The sequence below is a fragment of the Quercus robur genome, chromosome 1, assembly GCF_932294415.1.
Source record: "Quercus robur chromosome 1, dhQueRobu3.1, whole genome shotgun sequence".
Taxonomy (NCBI): Eukaryota; Viridiplantae; Streptophyta; class Magnoliopsida; order Fagales; family Fagaceae; genus Quercus; species Quercus robur.
The window spans coordinates 24,549,472-24,565,387 of NC_065534.1; the positions used below are offsets into that span (position 1 = coordinate 24,549,472).

Genomic DNA, 15,916 nt, shown 5'->3' on the forward strand with positions numbered 1-15,916 from the left:
ATACTGTCTCCAAGTCAGATGGGTCGTTTATTCAGATCAACCCAATATCTATAGATCTTGTTAGTGCTAAGGATAAGAGGGATGCTGGAAAGTGAGAGCATTTTTCTATAATTTAAGCCTTCTCCCTAATCATGTAATAATCTTTCAGATTTGTATGGTTGAGTTCCTCTTTTTTTGCAAGAAAACTTTTTACGTATCACAAAATTATAAAATCCTATTAATGATCAAATATGTCTTCTGTATTGCTCTAATTAATATTGTTATCCTTATACTTAAAACTTAAAACTAACTCATTCTTTTGAGAAAATTTTTATGTATCACAAAATAATAAAATCCTATTAATGATCAAATATGTCTTCTGTATTGCTCTAATTAATATTGTTATCCTTATACTTAAAACTTAAAACTAACTCATTCTTTTGAGAAAATTTTGCAGTTTGACTGTACTATATGGAGTTGCCTCTTGCATGGGTTACCAATGTTCAACTGCAGTTGTAAGTTTTCTTTTTATGGAATCTTCTTTCGTATTGTCAATATAGCTGTTGTAAGTTCTGTTGGTACATTCTTCTTTGGTAGTGTCAATCTTCTTTGATAGTCTCAGTATATTGAGGGCTCAAGTTCTTGTATTTTTCTTGAACTTATTTTTCTTTTACTCTCCCTTTTTGTCTGTTTGTTTGTGTACTTTTATTTTTATAAGTCAGTTATGCCTTACTGAATTATAGTTTTTTTTTTATAAGTGCCTTATTGAATTATAGTTATGATGATAGACAACCTTTCTATGGTTTGTTGATAGTATGAAATAAACACAGCCTAGAAGATCTAATTGTTGGGAAATCTACTAACATAGCCTGCAAGTTTTTCTAATTGTTTGTTTGAGCTACCAATTTAATGTTCATTTTAATTTCCATGCAGGTAGATGCTGCTTTGGTGCTCCTTGGAAACATAATTTCATATGTGAGTGCCAGAACATGTATCCTCTTAGACTATGTTCTCATACTTTATTTGCGTTATCCTTTTCTCTAAGCCATTAGGCAATGCCTTTTATAATAGTCCATTTACAAACATGTACATGCTTTTATCATGAAAGTGTTTTTATGTCACCTATTCTTCTTCCAGGATTTAATAAACACATGTCATACCTCAAGATGTGGGGGATCTTAGGTTATTTAAAAGAATGCCATTAGTGTAAGTGCATTTTACTTTGATTACATGTCAATGGAAACAAATTCCTTTTGATTCTCCATGCTTGCTTCTTTATGGTCTTTTAAATAGAGGAACTGAGAAAAAAATTGCATTACTCAGGATGTTTATCAATTTTAGTTGACTATTTAATTTACGTGACATGTGCAATAAACATTTTTTTGTTTGGTACAAATGTGCATGTAAGCACTCGTAAATTGTTGATAAACATTAAAAGGCAGCCACCATAGTATGTTTTATTTTTGTGTAAGATAGAATTTGTTAGCAAGATAAGCTCATTTTAAAGGTGGAGGGTTGAAATTTCCACCCAGGATGCATTTACAGCTTATATAATGGCACTGCCATCTCAATAGTTAGCTAATTAACCTTTTAATTTTGGTAGTTACATTCTAGAATTATTGTATTGGACCTTTGTTAACATTGTGACATATTTTGTCAGTTATAGCCTTTTGGTCTTTCCAAACACTATCTTTTTGATTGCTTCCATTACCAGCATTGGTACTTCTTTGGCCACAGCTCCTGAGAAACCATTCCAAGTGTTATGAGTAGTTTATGCTAGGAAAAATTAGTTATAATGATTAGAAACATCATATTAATGAAATGTCTTGTGTTAGGGTAATTTAATTTTTACCCTATTCACTTCTTGAGAATAACAAAACACAAGGTACTTGTCAACTTAATGAAGCTGGGGTTGAGTTGCGGAACATTTAAATTTCATGTGAGTTTGGGTTTTGACTTTTGTATGAGTCAGGATGTATTCTTGGATTGGCCACACATCAGATCTTTCTTCAAGAAATTGAGAATGCAATTTACTTTAATGCTTACATGGTGTGTTTTTCTATGTAATGAGTTTCAGTTATGGGATGTGTACCAACATGTGTACTTGTACATATTCACTTTCTTCATTTTTGGGCAGAGTGACATTCGTGAAATTTTAAATCTCATGAAAGAGTCTCCTAAGAGCAGTTTTGGGACATGTTAACTGGAAGGTCTGTTTGCTTAGTATTATGAATATGACATACTCTTTAGTTTTCTAGTTGTTCTCATTTGGTTTACATTATTTCTAATCCATTGAAGCGTAGATGTCAATGTTGATGCTGAAATCTGTTGTGGTACTTGTGAATGTGATCTTAAAGGCTGGAGCTTCAATTATTTTAGTTTACAATGCAGAAATAATCCTTATGGGTTAGAATTTTGAAGTTCAATGGTCTAAAAAATCTTGCGTCTAAGAAATTTGCATTATTTTTGGTAAAGATGACTTTTAGGTGGTAAGATTACTTTCTTCCATTGTTCTTCGTAGTCTCCCTGTGTTGGATATCCATGACTAAAAATTTCTCAGGCAGCTCATATTTCCTTGGTCTGGTTTTGGGTGATGAAGGAACGCATCATCATTTAGTTGATTGTGTTTTCTCATCCCTGAAACTTAAAAGGGCTTGAACTATTAGTAGCGTTTGAGAAGTTGACTAGTAGATGTACTTGCATTGCTGGTCTATGCTCACCTTAACCACCATAGATACTGTCTTAATGTGACCATGATAAAAGTATTTTGTCCATTATAACTCCTAGAAAACAAAAGAGGCTGGAATTTTCGTTTACTAGGGTAAGAAATATGTATAGACCCCTAGGAAAATTGTATGGTTATGCCAAAATTATTTAACTGAATCCTCTGCTTTATAAAACCTTAAATATTATCCATACTTCAAAGATTTTTGCAGTGAGTTTACTATTGCAAACTCATTGTACTTCTCTTATCAATAAAGCTTTTGTTACCTATCAAAAAAAAATATATATCTATACTTCAAAGAGCCAGAGATTGACATGTTCTTCTTTTGAAAAATATTGCAATATACTTACATTTTAAATTCACATATGGACATTTGCTGTTTTATTTTGCTATTAGTTGCATATGTTTAATAAGATGCTTTATATTTCCTATCTTCTATTTGATGTATATTTTTCACTTTTGAAGCATGCACACTTGAATCATTGAATAATTATGTTAGTACTTGGTAGGGATCTTATTTGTGATTTATTTTTGATTGTTGTGGTATTATGTATTAGTAACTGTTTTTTAATTTTTATTCTCATTCATATTCACTTTTGCAGCATGTATTTGAGGGAGTTGGGGATGTTGGGATTAGGGATTTGTGGTTGGTAATGCTAGAGAAATAGGTTGATTAAGATTCAATCAGGTAGTAACAAGCTGGGTATATTTTGGAGTTCAACAGTCAAAACAGGTGAGAAAAAGGAAGAAAAGCAGATCTGGTTGGCTGTTAGAAATAACTCAGCAATGCAGATATTGGTTTGTAGATTGTGCAAGGGTTTTTATCCTATTCTTTTTAGGGTTCTCAGTTTGTGGAATTATGATTTAGTTGCAAGATTTCAAGTTGCTGGAAATTAAAGAGAAAGAAGTAAAAAAAGATAAATCTAGACATTGCACTTTTTTTTTTGATAAGTGACATTGCACATAGTTTTTGTAGGCATTACACCTAGGGTCCTTGACATTGCTTAGGGAAGAATTGCATCAAACAAACTGCAACACCATAATAGTTGCAAATTTATCTTTTCTTAACTATTAAAAATCAAAGAAAAAAAGAAGCCCAATAAAATAACTATGGGTTTGAAATTACAAGCCATTTTGGAAAACCTTAAAGCTCCAAAAAGATCCTTGATTACTTAAAGAAAAATACAACTAAAATAAAACAAGACCAACCTTTTGCCACTTGCATCGCTAGACACTCGATGTGCCGATCCATAAGAGAGTTAACAAAATCAAATAGAATTTTGCACTGTTAAAGCCCAATTATTGTTATGGTCAATATTTATTGTCATGTGGTCGCAATTGTATATATTGCTGTTACTAGATTCTTTTTTTTTTTTTTTTTTTGATAAGTAATAAAAATATATTAAAAAGAAGAGAGGTGTCACCTGAGTATACAGGAAGTATACATCAAGGACAAAAACAAATCAAGTGCATAAAGTACAAAAGTCCATGAAATCATGGACTGGAGAAAAAGAAGGAAAGCCTAACACTGTAACCCAATCCAGAAGAGTCTTAAGGAAGAAGAGTTTAAGATCTGAAACTAATCTCTCTAAATCCTCAAAATGCCGTGTTATTCCTCTCTCTCCAAATGCACCACATCAAACAATGGGGCACAGCCACCCAAATAGTAGTCCGATGCCTCCCAAACTTTCCTTGCCGACAAGCCAACAGCTCCACCACTGTTTTCAGCATAACCCAATGAATGTCAAACAGAGTAAACACCATAGACCATAAATCAAAAGCAATAGAGCAATGGATGAGGAGGTGGTCAACTGATTCCCCACACATATAACACCAATCCAAAATTAAAATCTGCCGTTTCCTAAGATTATCAATAGTCAAAATATTCCCCAAAGCTGCAGTCCACACAAAAAAGCAACTCTAGAGGGGACCTTGGACTTCCAAACAGTCTTCCAAGGGAAAGACTGATTGAAACAACAAATCTTATCATCCCCAACTCCTTTCAAAGAAGCTCCATAAATTCTAGACATTAAACTGTAGAAGGATTCCAATTCCCAATCTTCGCTGTATCTTCTAAAAGTTAGATCCCAAAAAAGAACGCCATTTGGGAACTTCATCAAATCAGCCACATAGGCCTCCTTAGTTCGACTTAAAGAAAAAAGTCTTGGATAGAGCACACACAAAGAGGTGTCCCCACACCAAATATTCGGCCAAAATCTAACAGTAAACCCGACCTCAACCTCAAATTGGATGTGACGAACAAAAGATGGCCAACCACGACTAATAGACTTCCACAAACTCACTCCATGAGGGCCAATAACGGGAAGAGAGCACCAACCTCCCCCTTCACAACCATATTTTGCCCCTATCACTCTCCTCCACAAGGCCTGTCGCTCATTCCCAAATCTCCATAACCATTTTCCAAACAAGGCTCTATTAAAACTTCTCAAACTTCTAATAGCTAAACCTCCAAAATGAAGAGGAGTGCAAACCGTGGCCCATTTCACTAGGTGAGTTTTTTTAACATCCCCAATACCACTCCAGAGAAAATTTCGTTGAAGTTGCTCAATACGGTTTGCAACCTCCACCGGGATAAGAAAAAGAGAGATAATAAGTTGGAAGATTGGACAAAGTACTCTTAATAAGAGTAACTTTACCTCCTTTTGAGAGAAATAGTCGTTTCCCACCTGCTAACCTCCTCTCCACCTTCTCGATAGTTGGATTCCAAATAGATCTATCGCTGACATTAGCACCCAATGGAAGACCTAAATATTTCATTGGAAAGGAGCCTTGCTTGCACCCTAGCACATCCACCATATGTGCTATATTTGGAACCACACCCATAGGGACCAATTTAGACTTACCCATATTAATTTTCAGCCCAGAAACTACTTCAAACCAAAACAGCACCAACCGGAGAAACATAATCTAACCAAGATTAGCATCACATAAGACTAGGGTATCATCAGCGAAGAGAAGATGGGTCACCTGCAAAGAGTTTCCTGTGGGACCTACCCTAATACCAGACATGAGCCCATCCCTCACTGTCTTATCCAACATTTTACTAAAAGCATTCATAACAATGACAAACAATGAAGGTGATAAGGGATCACCTTGTCTTATACCTTTAGAACTTCAAAGAAACCACACAGAGTTCCATTAATGAGAATGGAGAATTTAACAGTAGAGATACAAAATAAAACCCCCATCTTCTCCATTTTTCATGAAAACCACAACGATCCAACATATAAATGAGAAAGTCTCAATTCACATGATTATATGCCTTCTCTACATCCAGCTTACACAGCACCCCAAGAACTCCTAATTTCAGCCTACTATCCAAGCATTCATTGGCTATAAGAACAGAATCTAAAATTTGTCTTCCTTTGACAAAAGCATTTCGAGATTCGTGAACAATATCCCCAAGCACCATTTTCAACCTGTTAGCTAAAACTTTAGCAATAATTTTGTACACCCCTCCAATTAAACTAATAGGTCGAAAATCCCTTACCTCCGCTGCATTAGATTTTTTAGGAATTAAGGAGATGAAAGTAGCATTCAAGCTTTTCTCAAACTAAGCATTATCAAAAAAATACAGAAAAACCTCCAAAAGATTAGTTTTGATAATGGCCCAACAAGTCTGAAAAAACACCATAGGGAATCTATTAGGTCCAGGAGCTTTATCACCATCAAAATCCATGGCCACTCCAAAAATCTTAGCTTCCTCAAAAGGTCTTTCCAACCAGCCAGCATTATCCTCAAAAATCCTCGAAAAATTCAGCACATCTGGATGAGGACGAATGTGCTTATCTTCTTAGTAAAGACTTTTATAGAACCAAATAGTACCCTTTTCAGTAACTTCTTGATTTGATGTCAACACTCCACCAATATTTAAACTGCCAATACTGTTACTCCTATTAGAATTAGTGTGCGTTTGGGTCCGGTTGATGCGTTTGCGTTTGCGTTTTTCTGTTTTTTTTTTTTTTGCACGCGTTTGAGAGACCAACACGGCTACTGTTCATGAACGGTAGCCGCAAAGTTTGACTTTTTTCCCCTTTTCAGCACAAATTTTACTGTTCACGGACCCACAAATTTCACTTTTCAGCAACTTTTTCATTAAAAGTGGGTCCCACGGTACTATTCACACATTTAAAAATTATTTTGCTACAGTGTTTTTCAGTTTTCAGCTGTATCCAAATGGACCCTTAGCCATCTGGTGAAAGAATTTTGTATTGCTGTCCCCCTCCCTTAACCATAGCACCCTCGATTTTTGTCTCCAGCTAATCTCCTCCAATAAAGAAATCCTCTCAATCTCCAAGCAAATTCTCTCTTTATCGCACTTCTCATCAACAAAAAGACACCCTCTCCTCTTTAGAATCCAAGGCATTCAAATCATTCCATAGTTTAATTCTCTTAACGGTTACATTTCCAAACTCGGTTTCATTCCACTTTTTTAAGTCTCCCTTTAAAGCTTTCAATTTCATGGCTAACCTGTAACTTGGAGTTCCATAAAAATGATAAGAGTTCCACCAATTTTTCACCTTCTCCACAAAATCATCCACTTGAAGCCACATGTTCTCAAAATGGAAAGGCCTACTTTCCTTACGAATATCCCCGCCCTCCAAAGAAATGGGGAAGTGGTCTGATAGAACTCTAACCAACCTTTTTTGATGAATGTTTGGATAATGTTCCTCCCATTCTGAAGAAAAGAGGAAGCGATCTATCCTGGAGCCAGACAGAGAGTTTGACCAAGTGTAACTACCACCCTCCAAAGGGATATCCATTAACCCATTAAAAGAGATGAAATCAGAAAAATTATACATACCCTGAGTGAAGTCTCTGCCCCCAAACGTTCGGAAGGAAATCAAATTGCATTGAAATCGCCACCTACACACCATGGCAAATTCCACCAACTATAAAGACCTGCTAACTCCTCCCACATCAGCCTCTTGTCCCTACCTACATTAGGACCATACACACCAATGAATGCCCATTCAAAATTATCTCCCACATTCCTAAATCTACAAGACACCAAAAAATCACCCACAGCTTCTTCCAACAATGCCATAGTTTTTCTGCAACCCCTCCTGTACCACCACAACAAGATGCTTGGGTTCACTGTTTTTAATCCCGGAATGTCCCTATCGGAGAAGAGAATCTTCTAATGTCTTCCTTAAGTGAAGACCAAAACCACCCCATCCTCTCCCCAAGTTTCCTTCCGGTATCACTATGGACCCTCTATGTCGTCCATGAATGAGTTCAGAAATAAGCAAAAAATTTCCATGAGCATTGGACCCCCACTGAATAATAAAAATCTTATTTCCTTCCCTACACGTTCTAGAAAACTGCACAGGTGATTGCTTAGACGCCAACTCTTCCACGTTAAACAACAGCCTCTTGGCACTCTCCTTCCCCAAAGTGACAAATCGTGAAGAATCTCGACCATTTTCAAGAATACGTAATAAATAATAAATACCACCTTCTTCGACAGAAAATTCAAAAGTTTTGGACTTGACAAAGAAAAACATGGACCCTCCCATAATAATATAATCAAAAACAACAAAAATCAGACAGAGAGCAAAAATCTGTGACTAATCCAAGGTAGCCAGGCCTCCTCCCTCAAAATCTGTGACCATTATAGAAATTGTTAATTCTCTCTGTTACTAGATTATTCTATGAATATGAATGTTATTTTGGTTAATAGAGATTGATATTTAAATTTCGTAAAAGTGATTCTCAATACTAACGTCTATTAGTATTCTTTTCTAGTTTGAACGTTGGTGTTACATTGGTGGTTTCCTCAAAAGAAAAATTTGTTACAGTAAGGGAGGTCCTAGCTGCTGTTCCTCAGCCTCAACCCACACTTGAAACTGTTATTATTACTCTATTGCAGATTGCCATTTATAGTGAGGAAATAGAGTTGGAGATATATGTAGTGCCTTTTCATTTATTTAGAGCATTGTTTTATGTGAGGCAAAGGACAACGAGTCCAATAAAAAGAAAAATCAAAGACACAGTAATCTTTGTTTTTTTCATTATCAGTTAGTCATGGTTAGTTTCTTATTATCTGTAGTACTTCATAATCTATCCTAACAGCTTAAAAAAGCATCCATGCTGAAGGTGATGAATATAATTTTCTTCTCTTGGTAGCTAAAATTTTTGAAACTGATTGAACTATTTACTTTTTAAAGGATCTATGAGAACATTCATCTTAACGGACCTAAATTTCCTGAAAGTTGATGTACTTCTCTGCTTTTCTTGAATTTACTGTGTTCTTTGGCAGTATTTGGAGGTACTAATGGGATTAATTCTCTTTTGCTGGTTTGCTTGTGGTGTAAGCTTTGTTGCACTTGCTGAGGTAATGTGCTCATTTTGTCCACTAAGAATTTGTCTTAGCGTGTGTGAACAACCCTCATTGTTAATATAGTTTTCTCCAACATCAGTAGGGAAACTGCTATCATATTTGGCTTTGGTTGCACCTCAGTTTATTTGAGGACAAAGTTTGCAGAGATAGGGAGATGAAATTTTAAGTCTTCAAACACATCACGAAAATTAAATTATAAGTTTGTACTTAGCTTTGTGATTATATTTTGGGGGGTTTATTATTATAAGTTTGTACTTTTAGGACTTTTCCCCCTTTATCTTCTTAAATTAGACTAAGGGAAGAACATCTGGGATTGAAACTTTCTTACTCACATCCTAACATGTTGGAAAAGGAGCTGACATAAACACTATGCTCACAAAATTACTAGGGGCCAATATTTGTCTACAGTTTAATGTATCGATTGAGGAATCATACAAGTATGGCATCTGCTCCCTTAGAAGGAAACATTAAATTGTTTCCCACTTTATGTGCTGTAAATAAATTTGTGATATTCCTCGCATTGTTTTTACATGACATTCTCCAATACAAAGTAGGGAGGGTGACATCAGTTTTCAAGTGTTTCAAAAAGCTGTCCTTTTGTTGAAGGGAAGATGAGACAGGCATAGTTCATCTATCCTTGGGGTCAAGTCATAAGTGAGAGGGTGTGAATTTGAAGCTGCCTTCTTGATCAATATAAAACATTACTTAATTTTCCAGAACATTAAAATCATCTTGAACTTAGCATTGCAATTATTCACTTATGTGCTGGATCACAGCGGTACAACTGTATCTGTTCATACTGCTGAACATAGCATTGCCATGGTGAAAGCATTAAACTGCGTAGATCAAGCCTTTCTCCAACATTGTTGGCTGGAAAAGAAAAGGTGCTCTCCACTTAAATGTGCCACCCACAGAGTGACATTTGGAGGTATATAAGAGTTGCTTGTAAATGTTATATTTGAAAGTTTATTATACTGCAACTCCCTGCAATACCAAAGAGCCAAAAGCAATAGCTTAGAAAGTCTAGGACGAGAGTAAATTTATAAAGTTAATTTAGAAGATTATACCTTTTAATTTTACAAAATTCTGTACTCAAAACAAGGCACCAATTGATTTTTCACCATTAAAAAAGGAAGATGCTAGAGAGCATGAACGGACACACACACACCCATGCCAAAAGATGGTGTCACTTTAATCAAGAGATAGCAACATTGTCGCTCAAGTCTTACACTATAAGTTTCCGCATTCCATTCAAAGTCCTATTTTGCCAAATGAAGGATGAAAAGAGCTGTTCAAAACATTGTTTGCAATCGACCTGAAATGGGGAATAATTTACCAAATAAAAATCCAAATATTTTATTAACAATTTGATTTATTAATAGAAATTAACTAATAAATTTAAAATTTAATGGTTGAGATAAATGGAATCTCAAATTTAGATTTATACGGAATAATTTACAATAACATTGAATTATAGAGAAAAATATATCAGCAACACAAGTAAATCCAATGCTACCATGGGATTATAGAGTATTGAGTGAAAGAGGTCTTTGAAAACTGTGATTCAAATAACGATATTTGTATTACAAAAAATCATCCTTCAGATATCCTTTGCCTTACAATATTTTCAAATTTGATAAGCGACCAAGCTATGGTGATAAATTTCTTGACAAATTCATACGTAGTAGTAGGCTGCGGAGAAGCAGCCCAAAACAATATTATTAAAGCCCCATTGCTAAGTCTTCATAAGAAAAGCCTACATGCAATTAATAGCCAAGTTTCATCAAAGCTTGATAGCCTTATATGTGCATCTGTGACTAGCGTCTAAAGCTAATATGATGCTAGGCATTAGATAAAAATGTGTTTGTAGCCAATAAATTATTATATATCAATATTTATTAATTTCCTTAACAAATGAAAAGATCATTAAGATAAATTTTAAATTCATTAGGAGATGCTAGGGATCTTTGGGAAATACGTGGATAATAGATCCTAGCCTAATAAATTTCTTTTAATCACAAATGAACTACATAATTAAGGAAGGTTGTGCCCTGCACCCATAAATGAGTACATATAAAAGTGGAATAATTTACATCTCATCGTGTGAGGAGGACAAAAGAAACAAAGTAAGAAAAAAGTGCTCTAAAATATGCAACATTATTCATGTCAATAATGCTCTCTAATATAAATAAAAATCAGGAAAGGTTAAATTCATACAATCGTTGAACATGTGGATATCCATCGTCTAATGTTGTATTGTAGCAAAAAACCCCTGTCCAATTTGATGTACATGGGTCTCCTTGATCCCAATCACTCAAATTCCCACAAGGTTCTATCAAACTGCTCTTGATGGCCCACAAAGCCTTCACTGCAAATTAAGGGTGTGTTTGGATACCGCTTATTTTGCGGAAAACTAAAAATTGAAAACACTATATAGCCAAATAAGTTTTAAATGTGTAAATAGTGCCGTGAGACCCACTTTTAATAAAAGTTTTGGTGAAAAAGAGGTTTGTGGGTCCCATGAACAGTGCACGGGACCCACTAACAGACAAAACCCCCATCACTTCTCAATAAATAAATAAATAAATAAAATAAAAATTGGGGAAACGCTAGACGTGGAAAACACTACCCAAACGTACACTAAGACAAAAGTTAATTCATGTTTCATCAACATCTTTACTGATCCTTGTGTTTCTATAATTCTAGTATCAGGGTATCAACAGCCTCAAGTTTTGAGCACAGATAATCAATGAATCAAATAACCACTACAACTCAACTATATGCAACAATAACCACTCCCAACTTCAGGAAGTGAATATTTGATATGTGAAGTCACAATAAAATGACTTGGGGACTCACATCTTGTGACTCTATCCCTTTATCCATTAGCTCTCTTCTGTTTTTTGTAATTACCTGTCTGTTTTTTCTTTCCTCTTTTTGTACTTTCTAACTACTCTGTGCTTTTCATGCATATTTTAATGTCTTTAATAAAGTGACTTTTTAGAAGGTTCAACAATAAATTTTTAGAAAACACTAGCGCAATGCAAAATAACTTAATTTCAAAAGAAGCTTGTGAATCATGAAATGCAAAAGAACAACAAACTAAAGCAAAATGACCTTCTTCAGGGTTGGTAATCGGATTTGAAGCTCCAATAAGTAGTGAAGAACAACACAAGCATGCATCCATAAATAATCCATACGTCCAAACTCTCAACTGCAGATACATCCCATGGACTGGTTGGTGCTCCTGCCACGTCACTGCATTGTTCCTGCTATATTACTTCTGGGCTTGCAAGCTGAAACGTTTGCCATGCCAATTTCTCATATTATTCCTTCTTCTAGTCTTTATTGCCCAGCATTCTTGCTAGGCCAGTCCATTCAACACCCCGGAGCCCATTTCATTCTTTGGGCATCCTCGGCCCGTTTCATTCCTAGGGCATCCTTGGCTCATTTCATTCTTCGGGCATCCTCAACTTGTTTCATTCCTTGGGCATCCTTGGCCCATTTCATTTTTTTTTCTACCTCCTTCATTCTCATGGGCTTTTGCTAAATCCTTTGGACTTCCTTGGCCCAATGACCACATCTTTTGCCTTTGGGTTTATTGGTCTTTGAACCAATCCCGTTTACTAATTCTTTTCTTTAGGCTCCTCCGACCCTTTTTTGCTTTCTTTCCACTTCTTACGATTCCCATGGGCTTACTACTTCATTCTTTGGGGCTTCCTCAGCCCATTTGCTTTCTTTGAGGCCACTCCTTGTTTTGTGGGCTTGCAGACCATTATTCCTATCATTCTGGCCCAATGGTCTTTGTTATACTATTTTCTTTCTCCACCTTTTTTTATATCGTTGGGCTTCTTCTACCATTGGGCCCTCTTGTCAAAAATAGGGCATCAAAAGGGTTTTACCGAACTAGATTAATGCTCGGTTCCCGATTGAACTGTCTAATCTAATCCGATTTTTAAAACTCTACTAAATATATTAGGTTATTCCTAGCTCTAGAATTGTAAACCGGCTAGCCAATACAAGTATTAAAAATTATGCATTTTTCCTTTAACTTATTTCGAACACTGAGTTAAACTCAAACTCAATATCAAACAATATTACATGTTCAAGTTTATTTCATTTGCTTGTGTTTAAAGTACCTTTTTTTTTTTTGCCTTAATGTTTGAAGTTATTTTTATTTTGGTCCTTTATGTTCAAAATTTTTTATTTTGTCCTTTCATGTTTAATTTTGTTTTTATATTAGTCTTGCAATTCATTTTCATCTATAATATAACTATTAAGTGTCCTCTATTTAATTATTTAGTGAAATATTAGCTCTAAAATGTTGTGGAATGCAATAATTTCACTATTGTAGGTAGAAAAATATATTAAGGACGGTTAGATAACAAACAAAAGTAACAAGTCCAATATGAAAACAAAATCAAACATATAGAACCAAAATGAAAATTTTCAAACATAAAAGGCAAAAATGAAAACAAATCCAAAATTTAACAGCCAAAAGTGCATTTTAGCCTCTTTATATATATATATATATATATATATATAATAGTTTCTTTCTTTATTTATTTAATTGAAAAAAATGAAAGAGTTTGTCATTTTTTTTTCCCGATAGAACGTAAAGACAAGTTAATAGTCTCCCTCGCCTACAAATATCCAAATTTTGATGCCTTATAAGTAAATACCCCATAAATAATTATATGAGGTCATATCGATTGGTTGAAAGGTCTAAAAGAGAACGTTGTTCTAGGGAGGATGATACCCATTGGTACAAGATTCAAAGGATTAGTGCAACGTTCAAAGCAATATACCAACAATCCTTTGGAAACCAGAAATAAATTATTCGAGGTTGAAATAAGAGATATTTTGTTCCACCACAGAGGATGATAAAAATATTAGCTAGCCTACCATTTTTTTTCTTGACATGAACCATTTAGATTAACTTGTTCATTTCCCATATATAATAATCACTACCACTAAATTTTTATACCCATTTACAAGTAAATGCTAAAAATTGATAATTTTAATATAGTTAAAATTATATTATTTGAGCTAATTAGATAGAATGATTTTATAAAATTTTAAAATCCATAAAAAATTAAAGGGTAAATTACAGAGTTAGTCCCTATTCTTTACACTATATTTCAATTTGATCACTAATCTTTCAATTGTATTAATTTAGTCTCTAATTTTTTAGAGTCGTATTAATTTAGTTTCTGCTGTTATCTTTAGACGAAAAAAGCTTACATGTCAAACGAAATAATAAAAAAATTTATTTTTCATAACACATCAATTGCCAACACTTATTATTAAAAAAAATACAAAATAAAATCTGCACGTGACATAGAGTACCTAAGACCAAGATATCTTTTTCTTTTCTTTCATTTTCTAGGAAACCAAACACAACAATAATCAAAGAAAATCTCAACTACAACAAGAAACATGGAGATCTTTGCTTCAATTTTACATCGCTTTCATGACAACCAAACACTATAAAAAGGATTTAATCTATAAAAAAAATTGAGAGCTCAAAATATACCAAGAAAATCCACCATTGTCGAATCAAACTTTTTGCTCAAAACTGCAAAATTTTCAGATCTCCCAAACTCAAAACACACAAAAAGAAAAATCTAGTTTATACAGATAAATCGAATCCCAGAAGGAAAAAAAAAAAAAAAAAAGATTTTAGAAAGAAACAATATAGTTTTCATGGTGGCTGCCAATCTGCTCTTCTTTGCGAGGGATCTGATATGGTTGAGGCGAAGTTAATGCAGAAGAGACCGAGCTTCAAAGAGATTAGAGATTAGAGTTTGGCAGCCCAAAAACTGAAAGAAAAAAAATATATATTGCAAGTTGGGGTAAAGAGATTAGAGATGGAGATTAAATATTAGAGCCAGCTTCAAAAACATCGGACTCAAACAAGGCCAAATTGATGGTTTTAAAGAAGCTATTGGTGTGCCTAACTTTGTAGTCTTTGTTCGAATCCCTTTAACTGAACCAGTTACCTCTTGCAAAGGCCCTCAATATCTTCATTATACACCAAATGCTCGAATCAAGCTTTATCTCAACTAGGAAAGCTTTGTATTTGGAAGCTTTTCATATACGAAAGAAGAAGAAAAGGTTCATGTTTCTAAACCCAGCGTCATTAATAGATACTGACTAGTGTTTAGCAAGAGAGAGAGTTAAGGGATTTTAGTGAGGTGATGCTAATGCACACAAGTGCAAAGTTTAATTTGGTTTTTTTTTTTTTTTTTAATAATTTAACGTGACGGTACAGTTGACAATTGATATAACATGAAATTTTTTTTTTGTTTTAATTCTGTTTGACACGTCAACTTTTTCCATCCAATAAATAACGGTAGATAGTAAATCAACACAGCATTAAAAATGTTAGAGATCAAATTGATACAATTGAAAGATTAGGGACAAAATTGAAATATAATGTAATGGATAGAAAAAATTAAAAATTACTATCCCAAAAAATAACTACCTATTTGAAAAAGTGGAGCCCAAGTCCTGCACTCAATTTGCCCCATTTTTGGTTTGTTCTGAAGGTCCTCCATAAGCCTAGGCTTAAATGGGCCTTATCAATCTGAATCTGACCAGCCAATTGTTAGAATTGGGTCCAATCTTGTATTGGATGGCCTCTTAGGATCCGTAGAGATTCAATACTAACTGACCACCAACTAACAAGACCTACTGACCAAGTATCTTTTACCTCTCTTTTTTTTTTTTCTTCTTCTTCTTTCTTTTTTGTTTTAATTTATTTAAAATGACCTATTTGGATAGAGGGGAAAGGAGGTGGAGAGGAGTTGAGTATAGTAAAATTAGCTAAAAATAAGCTAATTTTA

The 15,916-nt window shown here is 34.4% G+C and overlaps 1 long non-coding RNA gene across 2 annotated transcripts in view; it reads left to right on the forward strand.

Annotated features, from left to right (window-relative positions):
* Positions 1–15,916, forward strand: part of LOC126726794 (uncharacterized) — a 113,494-nt gene that overhangs the window by 1,143 nt on the left and 96,435 nt on the right. For both annotated transcript variants that reach the window (XR_007656070.1, XR_007656068.1), the window contains exon 2: positions 437–494. This is a non-coding gene — a long non-coding RNA (uncharacterized LOC126726794). The remainder of the gene's footprint in view (positions 1–436; positions 495–15,916) is intronic.